At 37.6% G+C, this 21,908-nt stretch overlaps 1 non-coding gene across 1 annotated transcript; it reads left to right on the top strand.

The window, feature by feature from the left end:
- The first annotated feature begins 21,790 nt into the window (after positions 1 to 21,790).
- Positions 21,791 to 21,908, top strand: LOC119690702. Its single transcript, XR_005253699.2, has one exon. It is a non-coding gene; the product is annotated as a U5 spliceosomal RNA (small nuclear RNA).

Below are 21,908 nucleotides of genomic sequence, written 5' to 3'. Positions count from 1 at the left end.
TCAGGCAGATTGTACCAACGCGGTAAGTATGTCCATTGGTAGGTGCTCTCATTGAGCATAACACAAAACATTGGGGACAGGTGCACACTTTAGATAGTAAACCTTCACACAAGAACACCCCGATTTGTGTATTCATCACGTTAATCAACCGTTGTAAATTCACCGATGACACCCTTAGGCTCAATGTCGCTACTTCCGTTTCCGCCATATTTTAGTCATTAAACCGACCGTACTTAGTCGGCGCAGTGCACGCGGTAAACGTTACGCTGCGTTCAGCGGAAGAAGTCCCCTCGCGTTGCGTTGGCAGCCCTGTCGGCCAAGCAATAACGAGCTCTGTTCACCTGGTTTAAGGGCATCCGGCAGTGAAACTGTCATGGCGCCGGGGGATAGATGGCGTGAACGCGGGCATGTAGCATCGCGAATATCGCCGGTCTGCGCGCGCCCGATAACAACAGATTATTTTAAAGGCTCCTGACGCAAGGATTATAGCCTATACAGCCGGGATTTACGTCTCGCGCGGATTTTTCGACGCGCCCGAATCCCGCCAATTTTTCGTTTTTTTTGCAACTTTTTCACCGCTATAGGAAACAATGTGAATAATCTTTATGGTGCATCCAGATTATCTTTGGAACGGAATGGAATTTTTACGCTCGAATGGAGGCTTTTATTAAATAAAGAGGAATGTGCAGTGACGCGGAAATGTTGCGTTGGTTTAAAATTCGAATGTTTCGCGTAATTAAACTAATGGTTTCAATGATCAGCCCGGCGGCGGCCAGGGCCACATTTCTGTGATCCCGGTCAATGAAAAATATTCAATTTACACTTTCAGTATGCTATGCTACATAACAGTAGGTACCTACTACGGCATAACAAAGCAGTGCTAACTGAACTGATAACTATTACAAACGTAGTAAGACAGTAGAATTTCATAAGTACCTACTATGTATTAGTTACTTACGCTATAAAGCTTATATAATTTTAAAATGGTGTAAATTTTTTGGACGGTTCTACCTTTTTTGGCATAAGATTTGTTTGCCTATTCTCGTATTGCATAGTAACGTTTGGTCAAAGTCTCGTTACGCCGAAAATCGTATCCTGGCATAAATCTCGTTTAGTAAAAGTTATTTCGCATAACATTGTTTGGCCTAATAATAGTATGGTCAAATCTTGAATAGCCTAATAATGCTATGGCATAGGTTTATACAAAGAAATAATATTCGTTTGGCTTTAACTTTGACGGAGCGTCTCCCTACATAGCGCAAACTGGTGCCTTGTATTGTTTCCGCTGTTTGGAAAACGCTCCGCTCCGCTCCGCTCCGCTCCGCTCCGCTTCGCTGCGCTCCGCTTTGGTTTTGATGAACATGTGCACCTAACACGCTCCTCCTCGCTTTGCTCGTCGTCGCACCTATTTTTAGGTTTCGATCTCATGGGGTTTGTAATAATTATATTGGTCGTTAACTTTCGATTTTTTGATCATACAATATCGTGATTTTCGGGATGTAGGAGAAAAATACCACAATTTGTACATTTACTACATACTTAATATATTATTTATTAAGATAACATTAGGAGAAACAAGATTATACATAGGTATAGACGAACATAAATTTGAGCTAACGAAACTTAGGTGTTTAAAGATTGTGCCTAAAGAGTTTTAGACGAAACGAGCCTTATGCCACATAAGTCTTGGCAAAGTGATGGTTCGGCCAAAAAAGTTTAGACCATACGAGTTATGCGAAATGAGTTTTGGTCAATAAAGATTATGCCAGATGAGCGGAACCCTTTTTGGACTCCTACAGCCGTGCCGTAAAAAATATGCATCAGGTGATCAGGTGAAATAAACTCGTATCAAACCGATTCAACGTCACCATATCTGCGTTAAACACGGCTACGTGATTGGCGGAACGTGCAATGTGTGTTTACGCGAGGTTATCTGCGTATATAAAGATGCCATGCCGAGATTGCGAACCAACAGTTCCGTGTAAAGTCCGCAGATACGTCGCGGCTCAGCCTTGTTTACGGCATGACTGGAGCATTGTAGCCCTCACACTTGAAAAGCCAAATAACCTGTAGATGTATAACTACAATAAAAGTAACGTAACATTTCCAAACCAATTAATCTTCATTTAATAGCGATGACACCCCTTGGTAATAAAAGTACATGCCATAAACTGATCATGAAATTGGCAAATACGATTTCCTCCATCCATCCGATCACTCGTATAAGCTCCAGATTTTCAGCAACCTAGTTAAACAAACTCTTATGTGACCCTCCCGTGCATTATCACGCTCCCTAACATGCTTTGTTCCAAACTGATTTACTCTAAGCCCGGAATAGGCCGAGAACAACTGAGGGCCGAACTCCTCTTCAGTACTCGCATCTTGGGCTTATCTCGGAGCCATTCATACAAAACGAAGATTAGAGAGGATAGTTTCATTCACTCACTGATTCATTCACTCATTCAACCGTTGGCATTTTATACGACTGCCAACGTTACCATTCTATTTCAGTGGACTTTCAGACGAAGATTTTAAGGTAGGAAATGGCGTGCAAAGAGTTGCTCGTTAACGCAGCATTTCCAGACGAGGTTTTAATAAGGAAAGGTTTGTAAGCAGCTTAAGTTCGGAAATTCCCAAGATTTAGTTCGGGAAGTGAATAGGAGGTTTCGAGATTGCGTTCGGTATCTAGTCAGTCACTGACAGCTGTGTACAAACACTTCTGCCAACTCCATTCATGGGAGATATTAAGTGTTAATTTATCCACGTTGATCCACGTAGGTACTTTGTAGAATAGCTTCATATGAAGACCCGCGGATTACGTTTTTGATATACTTACTTGAGTAGCTAATAATTCTATGTCCCATGTAGAAAAAAAAAACATTTAAGTAAAAAAAAAAAAAACACGCACTCACGCCTTGTACTTATGTACTCCCTTGCGGGGTAGGCAGAGGTGCATTGCTGCACCCACTTTTCGCCAGAGTGTATGTTAGTCCCAATGTAATAGGGGGCGGGCCTATTGCCATTTTACGGGCACATCCAAGACCTGAGAACAAATATCTGTGTTTAAACAAATATCTGCCCCAGCCGGGAATCGAACCCGGGACCATCGGCTCAGTAGTCAGGGTCACTAACCACTACGCCATTCGGTCGCCATTTAAGTACTTAACATAATTTTAGATGCAATAAATAAATTTTCCCAGAGCATTGACTTATATATTACTAGCGTAAGGACAGGCCCAACCGCTCAAGAAAATGACACCCTCGCGTTGGCCCTAAAACCTCATAAATCTGTCATAATTTGTATGAATTTAGGGCCAGCTCGCGGGTGCCATTTTCTTTTGACAAAACGTTCTGACGGGCGTATCCTTCCTTTTGAAATCATTGTCCCAGAGTAAAAAAAAACAAATAGCTAAGTATTGTTATATCTGTTTTCAGGGAATTAATACCTACATTCAATTCATTCACGAGTAAACTACCAGTTACTCGCGAGTAAGCAGATTTTGCATTCTACCAAACCTGAAACCAAGATAAGTAGATTATCCCAAGAATAAAATGTTATACCGCCAAAATTGACCGTGTAACGAGTTTATCCAAGAGTAATTTTGTAATGGCGGCAGCGCATCAGCTGATTAGAAAACCGTCATAATGACATATAAACACATCTGTCAAAACATAAACAAAAGTACGTTAAAAGGCAAATTCTCAGAATAACAACAGCGAATAAAATATTAAAACATAAACAATTTTATACTATTATAATCCATTCAAACTAAGTTGGCATGTCATTTCTATTGTACATGCTTTGAAACGCAGCTATTTTTATTTTAGTTGCATTACAGTTTCGTTCCTCGTTCATTAAATTAATCATGGTATAACTTGGTAGAATGCAAATGTACTTATCCCAGATATTTACTCGCGTATAAATTTTATTCCGGTATAGTTATTCTCGTGTAACTTGATGTTTGGACGAATTCACCCTTAGACAGAAAGAGCCCCCCTTATACGAACGGAGAGTAGTTTGTAAAAATTGACGTTCATCAGAAAATTTTATATTTTTACGATGAATAAAAAATGTTGACTTTGACTTTTGACTTTGACTAGATTTAGTTGTACTTACCGATTCACATTTTTTTATATAGTTATACCTTTTCCAACTGATGTAAATTTTTGATTGTAATTTCATACTTTCTTCTATATACTTACAAAATTATATCATGATCAATCTTCATGTTCATTTACCTATGTTCAATCTTCACTGCTTCTGTTATTTACTTATAAAAATGTTCATTGAATGGGAAGGCACTGACTCTCAAGATACAGGGTTACCTAGTTTGGGAGTCAGGGTTTTCATGTTTTATGTTTACTCTGCCTGTTTTCAATAAAGATTATTTATTATTTATTTATTACTTTGTTAGATTCATGAAAAGTTTCTGAATGTCGTAGATTTAGTACAGTGGGTGTCACCCCAAGTGCAACATGTGAAAGTGAATAGGTACAAAGTGTTACTGTAGTGTGAAAACTGTGAAATTAGTAACAGACAATATTAAAATAATATTTTAAAAGTTTCTGTACCACAGTTTCAGACGCAAAGTGAGAGGTCGCTCGTGATTTTTCAGTCGTGATCGAAGGTTATTTTTAGAAGTGGATGGTGCTACAAGACCCTGCGGAAGTTGGCTGCAAAGAAGGTAGGAATCAGCTAAACATTGCCTTGTTCCTTCCCATGTTAACATGTACATATTTTAATCATTGATGGAGTCGAAAATCGGCTCAGCCGTTTGGAAGCAACGTTACCGCAGACAGATACACACACACACCCTCCCCTTAATAGTCAGAGGTTAAAAAAATGAATACCTATTGTCGATTGAGCTAAGCTCAAATCTAAATCTATCTGCGTCTCCCTAATCGTTACCGAAGAGGGCCAAAGCGTTTAGTAAGTACCTACTTTTATCATCAACACGCGGGTTAATTGACCATCCCGAGGCAACTAGGCATGATCTGCGAGGGACTCACTTACCCCTAAAAGGGGACCAGTTGGCCCTTTAAACGATAATAATATTAAACCAAATTCTAATTACTTAATCTTAAATACAAAAATTGCGGATCAAAAGACTCGTATGTAAATAAGGTCTTCAATGGAAACTGAAATCCGGGACTACTTTACAGGATAAATCGGATTTAACTAATTTAAATGGGCCATTTCGACCAAAATAAACCGTTAGCATATTTAATTGCGTTTAGGAGAAATATCTACTGAAAATTTTCCTCGTTCCATAGATTTTGGTTTACACAAAGGCCGGTGATTATAAGAGGACTAGCAGATACAATCTAAAAATATACATAATGGTTACAAAATACATACTGTTTAAGTAGTATACCTTGCACCATCCAAAGGTTGTCTGCTAGATATTGCGTTAAGCAATGAGTTCGCCTTTTTGTACTATTTATTATTACCCGACTGCCGAAGGAGGAGGGTAATGTTTTTATAAGGTGTTTAAGGTGTCTTTTTGTAATATTTTCTTTCATGGTGCAAATTAAAATTCTATTCTATTCAATAATGGCGTTTCTGGATGTAAATAAAACGTCTGGTCTTCTGGACTAGCAGTAGCAACACGCGTACAAATTGACCGCAAGTCGGCTTAACCCACAATCGGTGGGCAGTAGTTACCCCGCTACCCCGCCCCCGCACAGACATGTTTACGACGAGGTAAGATTGACCTCTGAACGGCGGCGAATATTTTATTTATGGCGAATTATTGGGGCTTTTGCTCTGTGACTAACGGGTTGGTTTGGGGCATGCAGATTAGAAATATGGCGCGGCCGTAAAGAGATTATGAAGGTTCACGGATTTTATGTTGACGGGGAGTTGTAGAATGTTTTTAGGTTTCGTTATTTATACATTATAAAGTTTTTTTTTATTATTATTATAATTAAATTGCAAATAATTTGACCAAGTATAGATTAACAAATTAAGTAAGTACCTACTTAATATTTAGGTAGGTACTTACCTTGTTATTTTTGTTTGTATATAGTAGGTGGTATACTAATAAGTTTTTCTACACTACTTACTTACTACTTATTTAAATAATAACTTGGTAGGTACTAAATGTTTAGCTATCTGGTTCTCAGCAGGCGCCACGCCACATTTTCCCTGTCCGGGGCCGGTCTGCCCTAATTTCCCCTTTCCTGGCAAAAATGTCCCCTCTCCCCATTATTCACACAATCTACCTGCGCCGGACCCTGTGCGTACCTAAATATTACAATTTCATAGTCCGGAGAGGCTATTCTCACTTGCTTACTGAAGCTGTAACCATTTTATTGAACGACGTATTACTAAATTCTGACAACTGATTAGACTTGGGTAGTTTCACAAATATCAGTAAACCAGACGAATGCCACTCGATCACTCACCTATATTTATTTCTAAACACAAACGGTCTTATTCATAAAAAAACCTTAAAGTAGGTTTACTGAGCTCAATAGTTACGGAACACATTAAGCCTATTTGAGGTTTCGTAAAAATCTCTATTCATAATAGTTCCGTAGACCTTCAATAACTATAGTGATGCTAATAGATTTCACAGACCAAACATTTTGACATTTACCCACAGGGATATAATCGTGACAGTTCTGACATTGCGAAAAAGAGACGCTTAGCTACATTAAGCGTAAGAAAGAAACGTTAAGCTGTAAATGTTTTTTGTCCTTTTTGCTGAGGCGCCTGTTTACGTCAGTTCTCTGTGCCAAACAATGAAACAAATGAAAAATCTGTGCCAAACAAAGGCTGACAGTTACAACAAAATTTTCTAAATGCTATTTATTTTTGATTTGCTAGTGATTTGTGGGTGTTTATTAAGTTTATTAGACTATTATCATCACTTAACGAGTGTGTGACATGGGTGGGTGGATTTTGTTCGGTTGTATAGAGCATATTGAACGAAAACACGATGGAATGATGGATGAGATATATTTTCACATGTAAGTAGATACTATCAAGTTTAACAAGCTTACATTCATCAAAGTACTATCTATTGGCTCGATTTTAATATAAAACGATACTAATTTTAATACTGTAAGGTCTTTTAGTATCAGTTTTAAGTAAAAATTACGAGGTACCATATCATAACAAATCACATGGTGTTGCAAGTTATTGAAAATTTATTTTACCCACAAATATTATAGTATGCAAAGAAAACACTAGAAATTGTAACGGACTTGGGTTGGGTTTACAAATGGGGCGCACGAATTCGGTTTTTGTGAAGATTGTATTTTGTAGAAGTCATTCTCCTCTTTCAAATGAGGTGCCTCTCATTGTGAGGAAACGTTCGTTTCGTTTTTTTCTTCTATGTGTGATTTCTTCTGTATAATATAAAGTTTATTAAAGTTATATATAATATAAAGTTGGGCTGAAAATGAACATGGACAAGACAAAGGTCATGTCGAACGAACATGTTTCATCATCGCCCGTAACTGTAGGAGGTGTCACCATCGAAGTTGTCGATCAGTATCCCTACCTAGGACAAGTGATCCGATTAGGTAAATCCAACTTCGATAAAGAGGTAGCTCGTAGAATCCAACTCGGATGGGCAGCGTTCGGGAAATTACGACACATCTTCACTGAAAACATACCTCAGTGTCTGAAAACAAACGTTTTCAATCAGTGCGTGTTGCCAGTGATGACTTACGGAGCCGAGACGTGGTGCTTCACCAAAGGGCTTATCCACAAGCTCAGAGTTGCTCAACGTGCTATGGAAAGGGCTATGTTAGGCGTGTCCCTGCGAGATAGGATTCGTAATGAAGAAATCCGCAGGAGAACTAAAGTTACCGACATAGCCAAAAGGATTAGCACGCTGAAGTGGCAATGGGCTGGCCACGTAGCCCGCAGAGCCGACGACCGCTGGAGTAGAAAGGTTCTGGAGTGGAGACCCCGTGTCGGCAAACGGCGTGTCGGTCGCCCCCCAACCCGTTGGTCTGATGATCTGCGGAAGGTAACGGGAAGCCGCTGGATGCAGATGGCGGGTGACCGTTTGGGGTGGCGATCGTTAGGAGAGGCCTATGTCCAACAGTGGACTACAGAAGGCTGAGAGAGAGAATATAAAGTTTATTGTATTGATACGAAATACGTGTTTCCTTTAAAAAAAACCCCATCACATATTTGGCCCACGATTATAATGCTCATGCTCATCCATTTATCTCTGCTTCATAGGTTTCCGACAGAAAAAAAAATATCAAGAAAATGGATAGACATTACCGGTCGCACAAATTGGGAACCAAAGAAACATACAAAAATTGTGTTCGGCACATTTTGAAGAGGATTGTTTCGATTGGACGAAGACAATGAATCATACAATCAACTCAGTTTGTGTATATTAAACAATTATATTGAAATCAAATAAGTATGAGTAAAGTTTTTTTTCTTATATCGTCGGTTGACAGGAAAAACTCACTAAGGCAGATTTTTCAATATTCAGATAAATGTTATCTGGGTAATACAAACATTGAGAAACATTGAGACGCAACAGCATCAAAATTATTTCCCAGCAAAACTTTTATCTGGCTATTGAAAAATTAGCCTTTAGTGTCTTTTTCCTATCAACCGACGATATACTCAAGTTTTGTTTTTGTTATTATGATAAGTTAAATTTCCCCATATTTAGGTTTAATTTTTTGTCGGCAACATCTATGGTTTGAGTGAGAAAGAGAATAGTGCACACGGCGATTGCCAGTCTAGAGGTAGTAGGTCTATGCATTTACCCTATTAAGTTGCCGGTCCGACGAAACCATAAACAAAAATAGCGAAAACTTTCATTCATTTATCAATGAATGAAATGTATCTTATCTATCTATGTTAGCCACGGCGCGGCACTTAAAAAAGTTTACGTTGGCTTAAAGGCGCAGTTGGCCAAGCCAAAACCCACAAAAAAAAAAAAAAATTTTTACGTTACCATGGCAACTTATTTTCAGCAAATATTAACTCACAACAAATGTCAAATCGTCAATAAAGCAGAACAGCTGTTGACCGTTGACCGGCCGCCATGTTTTTGTACAAGAGGAGGTTTACGGAAGGTGTCTAGTAGGGTCCAGCCAACTTTAGCATATCAAGGTTTTACGAATCAGTTGGAGAGTTCTTTAGCGCTATTGATCGTTTATGAATAAAGTTTTTTTGACATTTGCTTATAGCAGGCCTATAGGTCTCCCGTAACTTTTTATGAATAAGACCGTAATACAATATATAATAAGTACGTATGTACGTACTAGTATCATCACCTAATTCAATAACATCGTCAACAAATGCCTCATCGAGTTGGTATCCAGAATAGGGTCTCTCCTCCGTCGGCTATCGCAGCTGGAGTTATGCCGACCTATCTGCAGGTCAGGCCTATCGCCGGTGTTGAATTAATGTTCCTGAGTAATGACGGCTTTTTGGGCAAAGATATTAGTGCGAGGTTATTGTTGCGAGATAGGCAATGCCCAGGAAGGAGGGTGGGCAGGTAGCTATGTGCTAATGTGTACTGAAATGAGTTATGTTTTTGCGGGTATTTTGTTTTCTGTTTAGAGGTTGGTACAGCGGATACGGTCTATCATCTACCGAAGTATTTTGTATTTGGGCATTTATTTGGGTATGGGTAGAAACAATTTGCAGCGAATTCTGAAGATCTTCGTTAACTTTACTGTATTATACCTACTGTATGATGAATATAAACGCACCTTGCTGTATAAGCCATAGCTAGATGCTGCAGTCAATCAGAGGTCGTTGAGATGTTAGTAAATTATACAAATTGGATGTCCTATAATAGTTGGTGTCTTTCGTTTCGGCAACAACTTAACTTAATAACATAATATTGCTCATAGGAAATTAAGTAATTAATAAGACCTATAGGCTAATAAATCTATGAAAATGGACACAGAATTATTCCATAATATCATCACAAATTTCAGGCCAAGAATTAATTACAGCAGACTGGACTAACAAACAAATCCTTCTCTATCCATTAGTCATTGCCTACCGAAGCGGGGCCCACTAATTGCGAAGCGCAAACAGGAAACTGGCCATATACTACCCGCAGAGGTACAAGAAAACCGAATAAACCCAATGATGGGGATAGATGCCCCCTAGTTGAGGGTCGGGAATCGACACGAGTCAGCGTCGGACACTCACTGACGCCCGATGTGCTGTGATGCAGTTGATATTTAGGTACTTATCCCAGCACTGAATAAGTAAATTGTTTCAGTTTCATTTGGGAAGTGGTTTTGACCTACGTTTGGTTAAGAAGATAATTAACCTTTATTTTTATAATAGTTCTACCAAACATAAAACAACGCTCACTTCGGTACATAAAATTATTATGACATGCCAGCGAATCTCTGCTTAGCATGTCATTGATGTCACGCTGATGGCCTTACAGCCTTCTCCACGGCAGAACATCCTTAATTAAAACAGAAAAATAACCGTCCCTACGACGGCCAATTAGGCAATTTCACAGAAGTATATCGTTGCCAGTACATTACGCTCAGGCGCTGTGTCGCGGCCGCATTAGTCGCATACAAGAGTGCCCTCAGCCCCTCCGCCGAGCCCCAGGGACCCCCGGGGCCACTCTATACCGACGAAAGATGAACGAACGAGAGCTGGGCCTCGATCACGAGTGCTCAAATCGCTAGCGTAATTCGATAGTAATTAATATGACAAGTGTCTACGTTGGCGCGAGGCGCGAGCATAGGATTCGATACTATTTTCTAATCTACACGAATGGTCGCTTTTACCAAACGCTAAACGTATTTAAATCAAATTTTAAATACATATTGTACTAACTGACAGACGTATGACAGGCTACTAAATACGTTTAGCGTTTGGTGAAATTCCATCTTACATGGAAAAAACATTTTGGAACTAACAAATTTGCCTTACATTTTGACAGTGACATTTGACGATACGCAACGTAAACGGAGGTTTCAAATCCTGTGCTCGGGCAATTCTTTTCCCATATTTTTGTCTAGTATCGTACAACGCTAGCGTATTGCCACGTTCGCCCGTGATAGATACACTGTCGTACAACTGACACGTTTAGTACAACGAGATAGACTCTTCGCGCAGTAGCGCTCCGAAACTTAGTTTTTCGTCATAAAGAATGACCCCCAGGCATCCGAGCAGGAAAACGCTAATTAGCTAAATTAGTGCATGTCATAGAGAGTGGAGAGTGGAGCAATGTGCAGCCTCGAGGAGGCGATATGTTGCGAGCGAGTTGCTTCGTCTTGTGGACGACATGTTTACTTACTAGGTAGGCACATACAGTATACATATTTTACTTGTTTTTGATAAGTAGTAGGACTGATGATATCTATTGATTCTAGGTAAAATATTTCAGTAATAAAATTATGGTGTAAGTTTACTTAAATGACTCTATAGTTATGTAAAAATACCAACAGCAAAAATTTGGTCCAAGTAATCAAATATTTTTTACTGAATAATTAAGGTTTAGAGGTGAGAAATGCTTATTTTATTGGCATAACATAAAAAATTGAACTTAAATAATGAAAAAAATGTAGCATGTATTTATTATTTGCCTCCACTAATATAACTTAAACGGAATATATTTGAAGACGTGGTATCGTGAAGAGAGCACAGCGGAGCAAGCGCCTGCCAGTTACGTCTTAGCAATATGTCGGCGTGCGATGTTGCTCCACTATTATTACAGGGGCTCAACTTGCACGTTAATATGTCGCTGCCTCTGACTGGATTTAATTACAAAAGTGCGCTCCAGCTAATTGTATTAGAATAGTCTGAGTCGCAGACGTCATGGGCGGCTAATAAGTTCCATTAAATGCAGAATTCCTCGGGAAAGCATAAAATGGGAAGTTTAAAATTTTCAAGAGGTTTGTAGCCATTTATCTTTGCACACTTGAAAGTTAGCGTCGTATGGGTACATTTTATTAAACTACATTAGTTACGAAGTTAAATACACGAAATATCTACTTAAGTATTGACGACCGAATGGCGTAGTGGTTAGTGACCCTGACTACTGAGCCGAAGGTCCCGGGTTCGATTCCCGGCTGGGGCAGATATTTGTTTAAACACTGATATTTGTTCTCGGGTCTTGGGTGTTGATATTTATATTAAGTATCTATCTATCTGTGTATTTGTGTAGATATATCAGCTGTCCGACACCCATAACACAGGTTCTGCCTAGCTTGGGGTCGGATGGCCGTGTGTGAGATGTCCCACATATTTATTTATTATTATTTATTTATTTATTTATTTATTTAAGTATATAAAAAACTTACGTAAAATAAAATCACATCTCCCTAGTAGGTATTACTTACACTGAAATGTTACGTGCAGGTAAATACTATCACATACCCTCAGACCCCTCACTCCCTCACATCACATATCCGCTTCTTAACCACTGAAGGGCCACAAAGGAATGATCCAAGGAGATTATTCAGGAGGTAAAAAACCAATCCATGTAAGCTGAGGCCAAGAGCGGAAACCTTTATAAATATACGAAGATTTATCTCAAAACCACACTTTAATTTACCTCCACCGCCTTATTCCAAGCCAGTGAACCAAAAAATAATACCTAGACGCTTAAGAGTTCATAAATATGATATTCTTGGGCACGTCCTGTTGTCAGGCGCCGGATTCAGGACCCTAGTACGGTATTAAATCAAGGAAATGAAAAATAATCAGACTTTAAAAGACACCGAATTGAATTTTGTATTGAAGATTTAAGTGCGTTGCTGCGTCTGCCTTGGGAGGGTGATATGCGGCGAGCAGTCCCAATTTATTCTTACCATATATATTTATTCTTACCATATATTTATAATACCCAATATTATAGTGAATATGAATCGAACTAATTATGTGCCTTGATCAGTGATCACTAGCCAAGCCATGATGTCACCAATGTAAATTTCATGCAGCACTTAACTGCATCCTAAACGGTAGATACTTGATGTTGTAGTTGAACAATTGCTGTCCAATGTGAACAAAGGAAGCAATTTTCCTTGAAACAGAGTAAGTAGGTTTCCTTGTCAAAATAGAATATGGTGAACAGAATAGTGCAGCAGGACGCAGTACGCCGGGGCGCAGCACATATTGAGGTCTCGAGGGGCGCAGCGAGGAGATAAACAGTTGTTGAGCATCAGAGCACTGTGTGACAGCACGAGCTTAAAATTTTACTATTTTGAAAAAATAATATACACAAGTACCTTCCCGCTATCTGTTTTTTTTCTGTAAAACGAAAATAATGGAGGTTCTATAAATTTGCGTTTGACATGAAATGCAAACGATTCTATAAAGTGAAGTCATAATTGTACCTATGGCAGTACTAGTGTCTATATTGGAGTTATTTAGGTAGCCATGGTTAGAAGGAAGGTCTATGCCCTGAGAAAATTGCCCAATGGACAACATTTCATTTTCTTTACCCTATATTTTTATTAGCTATTCGGAAAGTTTATAGAAAATTAGTGGACCCGTATTTTTTTATTTTGTATATACATTAATTTTTGCATGTTATTTTTAATTTTAAAGTTGATTATTTTAAAACCGGAAGTGACGTTACATATTAGGCTCAATTTTTATTTTTGTCTATTGCCTGAGTCTCGAAAAAAACATAAATGACACTGACAAGTGACATTTAAACTTTGTTTACATGCCAACCAACAAATGGGTCATTTTCAAATGACATTGATATTTCTGAAGGGGAACTATATTTCTTGCCAGCAAAGTTTATTTTTGTCATCAACTTGTATCAGCAAATTAATAGATCAACCGCAACAATATATTTTTGTCCTCAAATAAATAAAAAGTGTCCTCTGGTATGAATCAGCAAATAATATCAATACAAAAATCTAAAATAATAGATGGATTGCCAAAAAATTTGAGTTCATTACATAAATAAAAACTTTGTATGCAGAATATTATTTTTGCTCCTCAAATAATAACTGCGCCCGCAGAATAGTAGATTTGCCAGCAAATATATTGACTCTAGGTCGCATGTTGCGATTTCTTTTTAATTCATATTTTATCAGCATTGCAGTAGTTACATTATGATTGGTCCAGTTATTAAAACATTATAATTCGTTAGCAATTTAATACATGAGTTTACAAATTAGCGGAGACGGTGCTATGGAGAGAGCTATGCTTGGAGTTTCTCTGATGGATCGTATCAGAAATGAGATTATCCGTCAGAGGACCAAGGTTACCGACATACTTAGCTGTCAAAATATGCAAGCTGAAGAGGCAGTGGGCTGGTCATATCTGCCGAAGAACCGATAACCGTTGGGGTAGACGAGTTCTCGAGTCGAGACCACGAACAGGCAAACGGAGCGTGGGACGCCCTCCTGCCCGCTGGACTGACGATCTTAGGCGGATAGCCGATAGTGGTTGGATGAGGAAGGCAGAGGACCGAATGTTGTGGCACTCCTTGGGAGCGGATCTATCTCCACCAGTGGATGATTATTGGCTGATGATGATGATGATGAAGAGAGGAAGTTTAAGTTTTAATTACAATAAGATTGCTTTTGATTAGAAGAAGATTAAGGTTTAAGTTACAATTAGAAGAAGGTTGTTTATGTTGTTTTTAATTAAGAATATTGATGATTTAAACTTAATTTTTTGTTTCATTTAAATATTAAACATAACATCGAGTTATGTGGACATACCTATTAAAATATATACATAAATGTTAACTTGCCACTTGATCATAAATCCCGGCAATTTTAAGTGATTAATTGTTGAATTGATTTAAAATTGTTTGGGGGCAAAAATTTGCTGGCAAATCTACTATTTTGCCTTCAAACCTATTATTTAGCAAATTCAAAACGGATTTAATTGGCGATCGTTTAAATGACACCCTTTCTGAAGATGGAAAGTAGGTACTTATCATGTAAAAAAATAAGCAGAAGCATTTTTTCAACTGTGTAGGCGGTGGCATGCTCTGGGACATATTATATAGAGGTCATCTCTTAATAATAAATAAAAAAAATAGTCAGAAAGTGTCAGAACAGAATTAATGAAAATGACCCAAATAAACAACAACGTCACGATAAAACGTCAACGTCAATCAAAAATGAAAGTGACAGTTACTTTGTTTTTAAATCTATGGGCTTTGATCATCAAAATGCATCGCACCTGATGCATGTCGTCATCAGCACTTTTTTACTATTTTATGATTTTCTCGAAAATGATACATCCAAAAAATACAAAAACATTTTTTTTGTGCCCTTTAGAGCTAAATCTCGAAATGGTTTTTGATTTATAGCAGCTTTAGTTTTTTGAAATGTTGTCCATTGACGTTTAATGGACTTCACGATCATCATGTTTATTATAGGTACTTCAAGTTAGGATTAACTCTTGTGTGATGAAATTTGTTATTAGTATTCCTGGTTAGCCATTTCTAAATATCCTAACTGCCAGTTTCTATAACTCTACAGTGCCACAAACTTATCTGTTCCGGTGACAGCTCACGTACCTAAATGTGTAATATTTCTTCATTCTATAAGATTTTAAGTTTGCCAGTAGTGGTAATTCGCTCTTGTGGTTTCAATAAACCCATCTAATCTGTATCAATATATAATTCATTGGTAAATAATGAGATATGGGTCAATTTAGTTCGCTCTCACCGGAACAGATAAGTTTGTGGCACTGTATCTACCGATGACTGGTAGTTACTTTCATATTATTTTGACACTTCAAAAGTTACAACCTGTCAAAATCGTATGAAAGTAACTATAGTGCGACAAACTTATCTGTTCCGGTGAGAGCGAACTAAATTGATCCATATCTCATAACTTACTAATGAATTCTATATTGTTAAATAATATATGGGTTTATTAATACCGCAAGGGCGAATTACCACTACTGGCAAACATAAAATCTTACAGAATGAAGAAATATTAGACATTTACGTGAGCTCTCCCCGGAACAGATAAGTTTGTGGCACTGTACCAGTCATCAGTAGATAGAGTTATTGAAACTGGCAGTAATCGCAATTCTAAGAATAGCTTTACCGTCTATTTTTATCTACACCAATGACACGGATAGCCAGTAGGTATGATACCTACACACAATATAATATACCGGGTGATTGGTAAGTCGATGTATTCCTTTAAATGGGTTATAGACGAAGGCATTTCCAGTCGATTGAACCCCATAATGCATTATCCGAAAGTCAACCATTTCTGAGTTATATAAGTTTTTTTTTGGTTTTTGTCAAAATTTATGTTCAAAAGCAAAATATTTAAAATAATAACCATTTTTTAAATACTTTTTTGATTGATTTGCATTAGTGACACCTTAGCCGACTAATTATAATCATTAAATGCGCAATATTTAACTTTATTTAGACACAGTGCTTCAAAATAGGTGAAACATTAAGAAAATGTTACGAAAGGTGAAAACAAAAATGCTGAATTTAAAAAAAATTTTCAGGCACTACAGCTTAAAAACATAGTCAATTTATAAGCTTTCAAATGATATATGCCAATCCAAAATCGATTAAGGTATGACCAAGATATAGACAAAATAACCACATAGGCGGACAAATGTCAGTACGGAAACGAACAAGATTCGTTCAATTTTTAAGGTAAAAACTCTTATAACTAGACTGTGTAGAGCTCTGAATCTGAACCGTTAACTAATTATTGTTCTCCGATAGCGCGGTTCCTCAAAAGCAAAGATCGACGATGAGGTTGCTTCACCGAAATAATGCTTGTCCGAAAACACGGTTAGCCGAAAGTACTTTTCAATTATTATGATTGGTAAAACAAAAGAATGATACAACCCGGTTCTCCAAAAGTTGTACTGTTCGACGACAGTTAATTCGCCAAAAACATAATTGGCCAGTAGCACGTTTAGACAATAGCACTGTTCGACAATAATTGTTTTAACTTCACCGTGTTCAAACACAACTGTGCCAAATGTTTTAGCTGAAAAGTTTCACCGAATAGTGTTATGGGTGATGCAATTTATCGGTTAAACAATTTGACAAACTGTGCAGTCGAAAAAGCATTCTATCGTTGAACCTATAGTTATCGAAAAGTACTTTCGGCTAACCATGTTATCGGACAAGTATTATTTCGGTGAAGCAACAGCAAGCAATGTGTGCTTTTGAGGAACCGCGCTATCGGAGAACAATAATTAATAAACGGTTCAGAGCTCTACACAGTCTAGTTATAAGAGTTTTTACCTTAAAATTTGAACAAATCTTGTTCGTTTCCCTACTGAGATTTGTCCGCCTATGTGGTTGTTTTGGCTATATCTTGGTCATACCTTAATCGACTTTGGATATGCATATGTCTTTTGAAAGCTTATAAATTGACTATATTTTTACCCCCTTATTCATAGAAAAGTTACAATACGTTTTAACTAATAAACTGTTTTGTCCCTCTCTGTCAAAGAACAAATTGTTCTTTGTCGGAGAGGGACAAAACAGTTTATTAGTTAAAACGTATTGTAACTTTTCTATGAATAAGGGGGTTAAACTGTAGTGCCTGAAAAATTTTCAGTTAAAATTCTTTTTAAATTCAACATTTTTGTTTTCACCTTTCGTAACATTTTCATAATGTTTCACGTATTTTGAAGCACTGTGTCTAAATCAAGTTAAATATTGCGCATTTAATGATAATAATTAGTTGGCTAAGATGTCACTAATGCAAATCAATCAAAAAAGTATTTAAAAAATGGTTTTGCTTTTAAACATAAATTTTGGCAAAAACAAAAAAAAACTAAAAACTTAAATAATTCAGAAATGGTTGACTTTCGGATAATGCATTATGGGGTTCAATCGACTGGAAATGCCTTCGTCTATAACCCATTTAAAGGAATACATCGACTTACCAATCACCCTGTATATGTAGACACAAAAAAAACTATTAAAACCGCTATCCTAGCTAGCTACTTCTTCAAAAAATCTTGTCTGATGTCCTAAATTCTTTTATCTATTTTCAAATCTTTGTGTTCCAGATGTAAAAAAATAATGGAATCCTATAAACCTCATCCTTATGTTGATAGTATGCGGTAGAGTGTTGCAAAAAGGGTATAATAAGCCCAAAACAACATTTCCAAAAGTCGTTGGACAAAAGTAGTAAAGAATTACCTCTTGCAGAAGGTGATCTTTTTCGACTATCTATACCACTTTTGGAATACATATGTTATTATAATTACAGTCATATTTTTCCACATGCAATGTCTAGTCAGTAGAACGTTTTACCCTTCTAGCCGTCATTATTATCAAGAGCAACCCAGAGGCAGGAGCGAGTTAATAGTCATTTGAAAGTGCCTGGCACGTAAGTCGTTAAATAGAAGTCGCACAAGCAAAGAGTGCAGGGTTCGAATCCAGCGACCAATCAAATTACATCACTTGTTAGTTGATTGCGCGGCGCCTGCAGCCAGGCAGCGGTTGGCGTGGAGAAGGCAAATAGGCTTTGCATAGTTTCACCAGAGTCTGTTAGATCATTAACACCCTTGTTACATTGTAATTTCATCAATATTCTACTAATCACTGTATTAAATTATAGATAGATAGATAGATAGAGTACTCTTTATTTGTACACCAAGAAATAATTAACAATTTTACTTAGTCACTTAACTAGGGTACAAAAGGCGGTCTTATCGCTTATATTATACGTCATCTCCATCTTTAATTCTTGACAGGTGTGTCAAAAGTCAACAACTAATCCCTTGTTATGTATAATCTATCAGAGTATGGTGAGAATGGGACTTTAAAGTAAGTGTCCACCTATCGCTATCGTACACAAGGGACGCATCGTATTCAGTATTAGTTGTATAGAAATTCGCACAAGCGCGTCCATTCGTTTTAAGTTCGGTACCAATAGGACGCTTACATTTGTAGTTAGTCCTTACGATATTAAGCCTATTTTAAATACCGTATCCAGTGAACATAGCTCCCCGGCGCCCCCGACAGGCACCTCGATGTAAGGCTTAATTAATTTATTTTCTCGTGGGACTGGCAGAGGGGGGGGGGGGGGTATAAAATAGTTCGTTACTGGCTGAAAAACATCGGACCTGCGACGGATCTTTATTCCGAATTAGGGCGCATTTAACTGAAATCGGTTAAAGATTTTCAGTATTGAAGGGATGGTGAATTATTGTATTTTTTTTATAAATAAAATAAATAAATAAATATGTGGGGACATCTCACACACGGCCATCCGACCCCAAGCTAGGCAGAACCTGTGTTATGGGTGTCGGACAGCTGATATATCTACACAAATACATAGATAGATAGTTACTAAATATAAATATCAACACCCAAGACCCGAGTACAAATATCTGTCTTTAAACAAATATCTGCCCCAGCCGGGAATCGAACCCGGGACCATCGGCTCAGTAGTCAGGTCACTAACCACTACGCCATTCGGTCGTCAAAGTATTGTCTCTGGAAATTACCTTTTTCATAATTAATTTAATTATTTTGTTCGTCTAAGGTATTTAGATAGAGCATTCGTGTCTTGCAATAGGCGGTTCATGTTAAAATACCTATACGTACCATATTATTAACACCGACAGAGCGGTGGCATTTTGGGTGCAAAATGTCAGCGATTCAAGCTAACTCAAATGATAGCCAAAACTAACACAGATTAGATAGAACACAGGGGCGGCACTATCGAGTCACAGAGTTGGCTATCAACGTCAAAAACAAATAAATTATAGAACAATCGGCCATTCGTCTGCACTCGGCTGCCCATGGCCAACGCGGTCGTTGGGGTCAGAGGCCGTACGAAATACATAACTTTAAAGTCGTTATTAGGAACTCTGAACTCGTGTATGTTTTTTCTAGGGAACTACGTACTTCCTAGCATATAGGAAAGTAAGTTGGATCCTGATAAAATTAAGGGCGAAAGTTTTAAATTAAACTGATCCATCCACTCATTCTATAGCCATACATATACCACATACTCATCCACTATCCATTACCGTGGTTTATTCATCCACATTCTTGTACTTTTGTACTAATAACTATTACTGTGAAAATGTTTACGATTTGCTCAATTTAAAATAAGAATTTGATCAATTATAATTAACGATCGAATACATAAACACTTGATATGTTTATATAATCTATGTAACTAGTAAAGTAAATGAAATCTACTTGACCACAGCGCTTGCTATCATTTTACGATCAAGCGTGTTGCACTTACGCCGGATCCCGTTAGTTTTTAGAAAATCCGTCTGACCGATGACCATATTGGAGTAATTGTTCGGAATTTATGTGATTGTTCTGGTCTAGTTTCATAATTGGATTCTGCATTAAGAGTAGGCAAATAAGGGACCGATTTATACGTACGCGTCTTTTTAGAAATGAGCTCGAGAAGTCGAGATTAGTTTAATGATAGTCGAGTTGGGTCAGTAGGTAGATCATTTGTACCTGGTTACCTATAGTAGGTGCACACTTTTGAAAGAAATTCCTGTTTGTATGAGGGTTCTTGACATAATTATTTAATACATATTTTTGTGGGATAGTTAAAATACGTTTTTAAATATAAATACAACGAAGCACTTTCATTAAACTGATAAAGACCCACTCAAGTGCGATGCAGTACTTCGTGATTGAGAAAAGCAACAAAATGGGCCTAATGTTGTTTGCAAACAATATCCGAGGAACAAACTTGCTTGCCAAGGTCTACTCATGAACACTACGAACATATTTGGGTTAATTATTTAATGGAATGAATACTTAGTACTCTCTATATTACTAATAAAAAAAATTGTTTTCTGTTGTTTTTTTTTACATCCAATTAATTTGCAGCTGATGAATTACGAAAATCACAGTGTTAATTTTATATGGCCAGTCTGTCTCCCGATAGCTCACAGTAACTTTTATTAATATTTTTGTTTATTTTGCTCATATCTCTCGAAAATTTCAAATATGCCTCTATGCCTCATTTTTTATATTTTGAGTCAGTTTTCTTAATTTTGGTATAAGTAAATAAAACAAATATCTACTTATTGTAAAAAAATAGTTCCTATCATTTTCCACATGCCAACTTATACATGACGATGTAAGCTCGTAAAAGTAGGCTTGTTTTCATTACATCAACGACCCGAGCTGCCCTCAACTAGTTTCACGCGTAGGCCTCGCAGGGAGGTACAAACAAAACTCCCAAGTTGTGATATGAGGCTGAACGATGATTTATGAGTTGCTGGGACTCGAACCCGGCAACTCGCTCGCCCATGATGGTGATAAATTGACGGAAGAACTGACGAGTTTACTCTATTATCTGCGTTTGTTGCTCAGATTGATTCTACGCTAATTGAAGCCAAATTGACGCAATCAAAGTTGGAGTGACAAGTTAAATTTTGAAGGATTTTCGTGAATCTAAACTCCGGATAACTTATTACTTTAGTACTCGTCTGAAGCTACTTTTAAGAGAGAAAGTTCAAAATTAAATTCCTTTTGCTTATAGTAATGGTCTAAAAGCTTTATCTGCTAGCTGAAATGGCAGTGGACTGGTCATAATATATACCTGCTGAAGAACCGATGACCGTTGAGGCGTATGAAGACCACAAACAGGCAATACTAGCGTGGTGTCACAGGCCGTTCGCTGTAACGACTACAATACTATAATTATACATACTACGCTGGATGAGGAAAGCTGAGGACAGAGTGTTGTTGCGCTCCTTGGGTGACGCCTATGTCCATCAGTGGATGATTACGAGTTGTATTTTTGGTTCACAGGTAATTAACTAGATGGCGCTACTTGTATCATTTCTACATCGCGGTATGGTTTGGCTTACGGTGTATATTGATATAGTGAGGAGAGCTTATATTCGGTACTCTGGTTTCCCTTCAAAACGTATAAATCTTTCGCCTTTTACTAAAGATTTCCGTGGAGGGGAACACTCAAATGAGTCTAACTCATATTTTTGACAACTCTGCTTCGGCAGAGTT

This window comes from Plutella xylostella, chromosome 19 (genome assembly GCF_932276165.1).
Source record: "Plutella xylostella chromosome 19, ilPluXylo3.1, whole genome shotgun sequence".
Classification (NCBI taxonomy): domain Eukaryota; kingdom Metazoa; phylum Arthropoda; class Insecta; order Lepidoptera; family Plutellidae; genus Plutella; species Plutella xylostella.
This window is presented reverse-complemented; position numbering and strand designations above follow the sequence as displayed.